The sequence below is a fragment of the Bidens hawaiensis genome, unplaced genomic scaffold (genome assembly GCF_021521415.1).
Source record: "Bidens hawaiensis isolate Kalapana, Puna unplaced genomic scaffold, B.hawaiensis_p1.1 tig00029007_1, whole genome shotgun sequence".
NCBI lineage: Eukaryota > Viridiplantae > Streptophyta > Magnoliopsida > Asterales > Asteraceae > Bidens > Bidens hawaiensis.
In genome coordinates this window covers 214,037-224,602 of record NW_027494772.1, presented here as the reverse complement: position 1 = coordinate 224,602, position 10,566 = coordinate 214,037, and the positions used below count along the sequence as shown (strand labels likewise).

At 33.3% G+C, this 10,566-nt stretch overlaps 1 pseudogene across 1 annotated transcript; it reads right to left on the bottom strand.

Moving 5' to 3' along the window:
- Nucleotides 1-2: 2 nt before the first annotated feature.
- Nucleotides 3-10,230, bottom strand: LOC143578047 (K(+) efflux antiporter 4-like; annotated as a pseudogene). Its single transcript, XR_013143207.1, has 20 exons — nt 9,964-10,230; nt 8,013-8,056; nt 7,124-7,182; nt 6,900-6,981; nt 6,732-6,793; nt 6,569-6,644; nt 6,394-6,468; nt 5,942-6,013; nt 5,698-5,781; nt 5,320-5,388; nt 4,997-5,074; nt 4,170-4,258; nt 3,448-3,545; nt 3,302-3,355; nt 2,531-2,626; nt 2,088-2,276; nt 1,072-1,149; nt 679-723; nt 465-554; nt 3-132 (listed from the first exon to the last, which is right to left on the bottom strand). The product of XR_013143207.1 is annotated as a K(+) efflux antiporter 4-like (transcript).
- Nucleotides 10,231-10,566: the final 336 nt, after the last annotated feature.

The window sequence follows — 10,566 nt, the reverse complement described above, 5'->3', positions numbered from 1 at the left end:
CCTCTTTCCGTTTTGAGTAACATCCTTTTGTAATTCACAATTAACGAGATGTTATAAATCATGAGAGTTGTCGATGATTACACTAATACGTTTCGCGGTGTCTGAACGCATCAGTTCTCCTTTAAATAGTTTCTGGAATGGAAAAAATTATAAAGTCATACTTTAGCAAATAATAAGAAAATATATACCAATAACTTCTGTAGATGAACAATGTTACGGTATACAGGTGTCTAAATGGGAGGGTCAAGTGGACTGTGTAATAAACGTGGCAGAAACGGGTCAGGTCAGGATGGCCCAAGAAACTTTCTACCAAATTTTAAATATTTTAAAATACAATTAGTGTCAAATATGATTAAAAAAGAGCCGAAATTGTCACGTTATTATATTGTATAATATTATTATGAAGGTGTGGTGTACAACCTATATAATTTTCCTGGAAAACTTCTTTGAGAAAGAACCATTACCTCTGTGGGGACATCGGGCGTGAACCAACGCAATAATGCTCCAAGATGTACAACGGCTGGAATCAGTTTAAAAAGAAACGGCGTCGTCACCTGCATAAAATAACTTAGAATATCATGCCACTGTTTTTGTTTTTGTTTTTAACGTAAAAACTGAAAGATTGACTTCAAAAGTCAACCTGTGGTATGTTTAAGAAATGAATAATGATTTACATACCAAGCTGAGAGCTGTTGTGCCCAGAAGCAGTAGATACAACTTTCCCTGTTAAACAGACAGTTGACTAGTTGAGTCACAGTAACAACACAATGTTATGTTCAAATTTTGAAACCATAAGGTTAAAACGGGCCATGTCATTATAGCGAGGGTGAAACAGAGCGGTCCAGGTTGACCCATAAACACTGTTTTCCCTTCTTTTATTACAAAAATGGTAATATTAATAATAACTGAATATAATTTAGGAGGTTATTTTGAAATCTGCCTTACTTTGACCCGATTGAGATGAAACACAGTCCAAATTGACTCATTCAGAAGCAAATGGTTTAAAAATGCATCCTTTAAGTAATGTGTTAAGCGAAAAGTGGTACATAATACGCTGAACATAGATATTACCTCAATTAGATGAAGATTGGAGGCACGGCTTAAAAGAACAAATGCAAATTCCCCAATTTGGGCAAGGGACATTCCAAACTACATCAAGATATTATTAACCGACACTCATTTTTAAATAAAGATAAATACTATATATATAGTTATACACACATTGAAAAACAGAAACCATTTGAAGTAGAGCTGGCAATTCCGATCAATTTCAATTTCAGTTGCGTTTTATCTCTTACGGCTCAAATCAGAGTTAAGCTAGATGGTAAACGAACTGATCGGGCCAAAAGTCTCCAAAGAGTAATTTTTTAAAATACAACAAACCTAAATCTCGTTAAATATAAGTGGTAGGCCTGTCAATGAACCGAACGTTCAGTGAACTGCTCGCCAAGAAGTTAGTTTACGTTCGTTTATTCAATAAACAAATGAACATGAAGATATGTCTTGTTTGTTTATTTATGTTCGTGAACGTTCGTTTACATTCGTTCATTTAAATTCATTTATATTCGTTCTATACATTCATTTATTTTTGCTAATTTACGTTCTTTAATATGTTCATTTAGATTTTTAGGCTCATTACGAATTAGTTTGGTTTTAATAACTTTTTAGGCCCAACACATTGTTGTTCACATGATCACATTTATTTTTAATTGGTTTAGCACAGTTATGTTCGTTCATCTATGTTCAGTTATGTTCGTGCGTTTATGTTCGTGAACCGTTCATTTATATCATTGACGAACGAACATATACAAACACAAACATTTTCATTTTCTTAATGTACGAACACGAACAAGAAAATCCTGTTTGTTCAATTGTTCATGTTTGATTGTTTGTTTGGTTAAAGTTAACTAAAAGAACACAAACATGCTCAATTCATGTTCATTTGGTTCGTTTAAAAGCCTATGATCAACCCAACCCGACCCATTTTGATTCATAGAGAAAACTATTCATTTTTACCAGTATCCCGACCCGAACCATTTGGCCACCTCTTAGGGGAAAAAAATGAGAAAAGTAGCAGACACACTTACAAGAAGAGCGGTCTTGGTATTGTATCTAAATCCTTTGACTACAGTGGCAACTACAAAGGTCTTGATTACGACCACCAGTATAACTGATGCTAGTAAGATATCAATGTGGATCCATAGAAACTGAACATGAATAAACATCCCAATGCTCACAAGGAAAAGTGCAGCAAAGAAATTGCGAATCGGTTCCACCTAAAACAAGAAATGATTTATTTAGATTAACAGAAACAATGAGACTATTCACTGTTCATTTGAAAGCGTTAGTCCGTTATCCAACCCGCCATTTTGACACCTTTATCAAACAATGATTTTTACAAGGTTGCCTCAATTTTCAGCTACTTTCCACATAATTTTTTTACAATTTTGGTTCTTGATAAGGATTAAACAAAATGAATATAATAAGTTAGGCCCAATGAATATAATAAGTTAAACAAAATGAATATTACTTGTTCAAGCGTATGGTGAGCAAGATCAGTTGTTGATATCATCACTCCAGCAGCAAAGCTACCCAGTTCAAGGCTTAGACCCAACTTGTCACTACACTGAAATCAAAAATAAGGTTTTTTTATTGATATTATCAATATAGTGTATCATCAGACAGTATGTATAAGAAATTATGCCAAATAGGATGCAAAAGCATTTATGGTTGCAAGGTAGACACGGGTAGGTCAGGTAACGGGTCAAGACATGAACATATGTCTTGTTTGTTCATCTATGTTTGTTTACTTTCGTTTATTTAAATTCGTATATGTTCATTCGTTTCCGTTCATTTATGTTCATTTGTTTACATTTGTTAAAGTTTGTTCACACCTACTTTTAATTAGCTCAATTATGTCCATTCATCTATGTTCAGTTATGCTCATTCGTTTACGTTCGTGAACTGTTCATTTATACTATACATGAACACGAACATGTCAATTTCCTTAACGAACTAACACAAACATAACCATTTTCTTTACGAACTAACACGAACATAACCATTTTCTTTACGAACAAACACGAAGATACTCCGTATTTGTTCAGTTCATTTACAGTTAGTGGCTTTGAGCAGGTATGACCCGTTCCCCTTTTAGCTAAAAACACGTTCGACCCATTTGACCCGTTTGAAATAAAACACAACACAAATTAATGCACTCATAAGTAAACTGGTCATGATTTCCACCTTTAAAAAACATTATTCCAAAGTGTAAATAGAACAGTGGAGCTAAGTAGCTAACCGATGCAACTATCAAGCAGAAAGCGACAGATGCCAGCTGATAAAGTTCATTGGTCTGCAAATTGTCAACAAAGTAACATTAAAACATATGAAACATAATGAAGGCAATATTAATCATTTTCGGTGTCAGAACATAGATGATATAACCTGAGATGAGAGGCGTATCATAAGATTGAAAAACCAAGGTATACAAGTGCGGGAGAATACCCGATAAAACAGCCAAAAATAAAACTAAAGTCACCAACCTGATAACAGAAGTCATTAGGGAATGTACATTCGAAGAGAGACTTCATAAAATATAAGTAACTTTATAGTTTATATACATATAATTAGTTGGGGGTGGGGGGGGGGGGGCGTTTTGACACGTTTTTATATAATAAAAAAGAAAATGCCAATACAGGATAAGTTGATTTCTAATGTGTCAAACATGTAGAATTAAAAAAAAAAAACTCATTCAATGTGTATTTTAAAGCGCAAACCCTCCTAAAGTGTTTTATTAAAAAAGATAGATCATCGTTGACGTAATATAACTTTCTGTAACCCTATGACACAAATAATTTATTACAGAATTTTTAAAAATCAAGAACAAAAGATGTTTCAGTTAGACCCAACCAATCCATTTTGTTTTGTATCTGGTACAAAAGTTAACTGAAAAGGCGTTAAAAACCCAGGTCCAATTAAAATTCATATGTGCTTCATCAAGATTAACTTAAGCATAGTGCACCATATTATATCTGTTCGCTTTATCTGATGAAGCTGTTTAAAAACTAAAAATGCAATATTTATTTGCAGTTATGCATGTGTTTAGTAAAATCTGGAAATAATCATCAGTTCATTATATTCATGGAGATTCAGGCTAATTTACTTACATCTTTGTCATAGATAAGAGGCCTTCAAAAATTCCAGAAGTGCCACCAAGGATTGGAAGTAGTGCAAATAATAAACCCACTGCACAATCCTGTCACATTAAGATACATTAATAATAAGTTTCACATAATTTCAAAGGTTTAGTAATCTTCACTAATTGTTTTTAAAATAGAGGTCATCCACAGTTGTAGATGTGGCAAAATAGGTGGGTTGGGCGGTTGGGGTAACGGGTCACAATGTGTTTGCATCAAATGGGTAATTCTTTATTCATGTTGAAATGGATCAGGCCAGGTTGACCCAAAACACTTTTATTTGCTCATAAACAATATAGAAATTTATATATTTGCAATTAATGCAAATTTTAGTTAACAGAAAGCCTTTTTTACATTTTTACCCTTAATGCATTTAAGATAGTAAAATATCATTAAATTGCAATATGATAAAGAAAGGAAAATGAGAAACTAGTAACTATCCCTTTTTTTAAATAGGTGGAAGATAAATTTGCAAAAAAACTAAAATAGTAATATGGACAATAATGTATCAAGCTCCTTACAGGCTAAACCATACACCACCCAAGTTTGTAAAGTATAATTACAAGTATATTATTACATTATTAGTCAGATTTTGTTAAATAAAGCCATTTAAGAGGTCGTGTGCGTTAGAGTATTAGACATAAATGTTAACTTTCAGCCTGATTGACCCAGTTCAACCCATTCGGCAATTGGTATGTTTCCCTTTTAGGCTATAAAGCATGTTTGACCCTTTAAGATAAAGCATAACCCGATTTAACCAATTATAAGTGGATCAAGATAAGAAAGAAAAAACATACTTGCAAAATTAGGGTCCCAACAGTGACTTGCCCATACAGAGTACTAATACTATTCTTTTCCATAAGAAACTTCAAAACCTGTGGTATACCAAAACAATGAGAGTCAGCATCACCAAAAACAAAAAGGATAGATGATAAATCTAAGTTGAGATTGTTACTTCGTGCCCATGACTGATTGATAAAGATTAACAAAGAGAAATTTGAAAAAAGAAAATGATATGGAAGAAAGATTTTTATTAACAAACTTGTGCATCATAATGCTACTAAATAAAATCATAAATGACTTGTAAGTTGTAATATTCAATTGTGAAATATATACCTACCACTGCTGTTGATGACATGGAAAGAAAGGCCCCGACAAATACACCTTCAGAAGCTTCACCACCACATAACTGCAAAAAAGGGCATTTTCGTCATTCAGATTGTTTTAGCTAAAATCGCATTAAATTTGGGTGGCCTGTAAACTAGTTTCAATACAATATGTGCCCTTAATGAAAAAAGTTGGATACTTTGTAATTTTATTCTCATTCCTTGTGTTGTTTGATGAATAACGAAAAAAAAAAAATACGATAACTATCCATGTACATTATAAAAAATGTAACAAGGTTACGAGCATTGACCTAAAATGAGAGAATTTTCCGTTTTGTGTCATTAAAAAGTCTTGTAAAAAGAACAGAGAAATTTATAAAAGAGATACATACCACAGCAATTACTCCAGCCAAACACATAAAAAGAAGTATCTGGAGCAAACCTCCTAGGATAGCAACTGTTCTGACAACACGAAGCTACAATACAAAAAAGTGAAAACTTGATTATGAGAGGGTGTCACACACACAAAAGAATTTGTAGATATAGAGTTTTAAACATTTCTTTTTCTTTATGCAAGTTATGTGATTCCTAATCTCTGCGTGTACGTGCAGAAACACAAGTAGGAAGTTGAGAAACCTTTGCTGCTGAGAACTCCAATCCCAATGCAAAAAGAAGAAAAATGACACCAAACTGAGCAAAAGTTTCCACCTGCATAATTATATATATCCACAAGTGATTAAGATCAACATGAAGTACATGTCAAGATTCCATGGAAACATAATAGGATGCTCATATAAATATATAAATAAAATAAACTGCAATTTTTCATCCCCTTAGTTTCACAAAGTTTATGAAAATCGTCCCCAATGTGACATGATTACACTGCATGTCCTTCATTTTACTGTTTCATTCCATATTGATCCCTGGTCAGAGTAAGATGACCAAAACCGTAACGAAACAGTAAAAAGCAGGAACATGCACAGTAATTATGCCATGTCATGTCAGGAATAGGTTTTGTATATTTCGACGAATTCGGGAGGCGTAAAATGTCATTTAATCTGATAAGTTATAACAATCCAGGACATTACCTGAACCAGCTCATTAACAAAGCTAAATCCACCTGGTCCAATCAAAGATCCTGCTAGCAAATATCCTGTAATAACCTGCATGGTTTTAAAAAGAAATGGATTCTAGCTTAATATGACTTAAAAAAATAGGACGATCCCGTTAATAAATTAACAGATAATGTAATAATTAACAGACCGGCTGCCCAGCACAAGCAAATGCAATCCCACCACATGTTGCAGAAACAATGACAACCACCAAATCAGATATCAATCTGTTAATAATAAAATAAGAATTAGATACGAAATTTCAGAAAACTTTGTAACTACTTGGGTTTTGGTTGGACGGGAGTGAGACATACCTAATGTCTAACTGTAGCACAGGATACTTAGATTTGGGATTTGACATGATAAAGACATTGCTCTGAGTAAAGATTGCAATATAAGATTCTATTCACATGCACAAGCAAACATATAACTGAAAAGAACATTTCACTCTAATCACTGTGCTTAAAAGTATAAAAGATTACCTTGCTATCTATCAGTCGTGGTGTATCTTCAGGACGGTTCTCATTTTCCAAATTGAAAACATCATGAAGCTGAAATGATGACCTAAAATACAAGTAATTTTAAACAATATGTATATTAGACTTTTGAAAACAAACTTACATAAGAGCTATATGTATCACATTTGTGCATAGCGTAAATTTGTTTATATACATTAAGGAAAGTCAATACAATGAGCAGAACATGCTTCTCCTCTTTGGTTTCATTTCTCTTTGACTTCACTCTAGCAACAGTTTCCAGAACTGCCTGGTATGTCAAACATGTCAGAGAATTATGACAAAACACTACTGACCCTGTTCCTAGAAAACAAAATATACAAGTATTATGCAACCCGAGAGTTTTCAATTAGAAATATATATAGATTTTGTTAATACTTTGAAGTTGCATCATCCTTAGATGAAGCTCAGGTCGTATTCCTTTTTGTTTATTTAACATTTTCAGAATACGATTGTCAGTGTATTTATTTGGTACAAAGTGAAAAAATTATGTATATGAATAAAAGTATAAAACTTTGGATTTCACGTAAATCCCTTTTTTCATAATGAATAAGCAGCGGCCAATTAGGTGCCCACAGGAAAAATGAATCATAGAATATCATGAAATGTTTTAAAAGCTTTAAATCTCAGCAAAGGTCAAACTTTGACATATATGATACATACACATTAATGTCAGTGAGATTCAACAATAATTAAACATTTAAGGGTCTCTAAAATCTAAATTCTAAAACACGTAAAAGCTAACTGACAAGTTAGTACACCTCTTAACCCTATGGTTGGTGTTGTGCATAAGATATGTCACAACATAAGACCTAACTGAAACATTTAAGGGTCTCTAAATTCTAAAACACGTAAAAGCTAACTGACAAGTTAGTACACCTCTTAACCCTATAGTTGGTGTTGTGCATAAGATATGTCAGAACATAAGACCTAACTGGACCATGTTATCTTTATCTCTAAATATAATGATACTTGATGATAATCAATGGCATTTTATGTCCACGGGCTTTTCTAGCCAACAAGTTTGAAACTTACATACAAAACCCCCTAATCTAAAGATTACATGACAATGTGACATACCTGTTGTCCTGCCACACTATTATTGAAGCTCCCAGGATCGGTAGCTGAGTAAGACATATAACAATGCAAAGTAAGTTACATTTTATTCATGCATATTGCATAGCACCGGTTTACAAGTAAGATTTCACAATTCAAATAATTTCACACATGTAATTCCTAGTGTGAGTAAATTAATAAAATGATTTCATGCCCCAAATGCACCTAATTGTGTGTCCTAAACTCCTAATTAGGTCAGAAATTAGGAATATCATATCATCTAGTTTACAATGTCAAACTAAATTAGAAATCACAATCAACTAAACCTAAAAGTAATAGCATGATTAGTTTTGAGTAAATAATAACCCAATTCCTAAACAGTAAACATACCTAATTGGATGTCCTAATTAGCTCAAAATTTAGAAATGTCTGATCATCTAGTCTACAATGTCAAACTAGATTAGAAATCACAATCAACTAAACCTAGAAGCAATAGCATGATTAATTTGAGTAAATAAACACTTAATTTCAAAATGTACCTAATTGCATGCCCTAATTGAACACAATATGCATATAAACATCTGATTCTCATGTTAACAGTTTCAAACTAAATCAGAAATCACAATCAACAACTAGACCTAGCAGCAATAGCATGACTAAATAGACTAAATAAGCACTTAATTTCTGAATGTACCTGGTTAGGTAAGAAATTGGAAATGCATGATCATCTAGTCTATAGTGCCAAACTAAATTATAACTCACAATCAACTAAACCTAGCAGCAATAACAAGATTAATTTGAGTAAATAAAGACTTTATTTCTTAATGTACCTAATTGCATGCCCTAATTGAACACAGTCTACATATCAACGTCTGATTTTCAGATCTAACTAACAATCAGACTGTTCATCGTTCTCGGTAAACTCCTTTTCAAAAGCGCAATCAAATATGTCAACCACACTATCTTCCTTAGATCTATTTGATCACAATCCACTAAACCTAGTAGCATTAGCATGATTAAGTTGATTAAATAAACACTTAATTTCAAAATGTACCTAACTGCAAGACCTAAATCAACTCAATAAGCATATCATCATCTAGTCTATAATGTCAAACTAAATCAATTATGCAAAAAGGACACAATTTCTAAATGTACCTAATTAGGTCAGAAATCAGGAACGCATGATCATCCAGTCTGCAATATCAAACTAAATCAAAAATCACAATCAACTAAAACTAGAAGCAATAGCATGATTAATTTGAGTAAATAAACACTTAATTTCACAATGTACCTAACTGCAAGCCATAACCAAACACAACACAACATCAACGTCTAATTATCAAATTAACAGTTTCGAACTGATTCATAAACCACAATAAACTAAACCGAAACAAATTTCAGATCTAACTAACTAACTAGCCGTCAGACTGCCATCGTTCTCCGTAAACTCCATTTCAAGCGAGCGATCAAACATAACAATAGCATAACTTTACCTAATCGCAAGCTCTAAATGAACACAGTAACAACTGATTCTCAGATTAACAGTTTCAACTAAACCTAGCAACAATAACATTATTAATTCAAGTAAAAACCTAATTTCATAACTGAACACAATACGCATCATATTAACAATTTCAAACTAATTCATAACCACAATAAACAAAACCTAAACAAAAACCAGATCTAACTAACTAACTAACTAACTAACCGTCAGTCAGACTGCTCATCGGTCTCAGTAATTAGCAGCAATAGCAAATGTACCTAATCGGAAGCCTTAAATGAACACAATAGCGTCTGATTCTCAGATTAACAGTTCCTAGCAACAATAACATTACTAATTCAACTAAATAAACACTCAATTCCTAAATGCACCTACCTAATTGCAAGCCAAGCCCTAACCGAACACAACATCAACCTCTAATTCTCAAACAAACAGTTTCAAACTAAATAAATCAAAATTAACTAACTAACTAACCGTCAGACTGTTGATCATCATCATCATCATCATTCTCGTTAAACTCCTTCTGAAGCGCACGATCAAACATATCTGCAACACTCTCTTCCTTTGATGATCCAGTAACCGTCACATTAACGGCGTCGTTTAAAATAACCGAATCTGTAACGGCAAGTAAACATGCAAAGCAGACGGCGACGAATAATAATAATAATAATAATTGACGGAGAACTTGTTTTCGCAACATTGTGTGGTGGTTGAGGCGGATGGATAGATGAAAACGTGCGCTGGAGTACAGTGCTTGCTGTCGTTAGTTGGGGTGAAGTGGGTGTTAATAATATTATTATGACAACAGTGATAGATTAGACAGTTGTTCACAATCAACGTATAGGGTTTGGTTGGCCCCTGTTGTGTAGGTAAAGTAAAGGGTTGGGGTTAGAGGCGAAAAAATCAGGTTTTTCAAATATATGGTTTCGGATAAGAATCAGGTTCACAAATTATCGGATATTGGTCATACCCGAGTGGGGTTCAGGTTCGGAAATGTCTTCAAAATCCATATCATATGCATCCGGTTCGGGTCAGGTATGGAACCGGGGATCTGAATACTCTATATTCAGTTTTAGA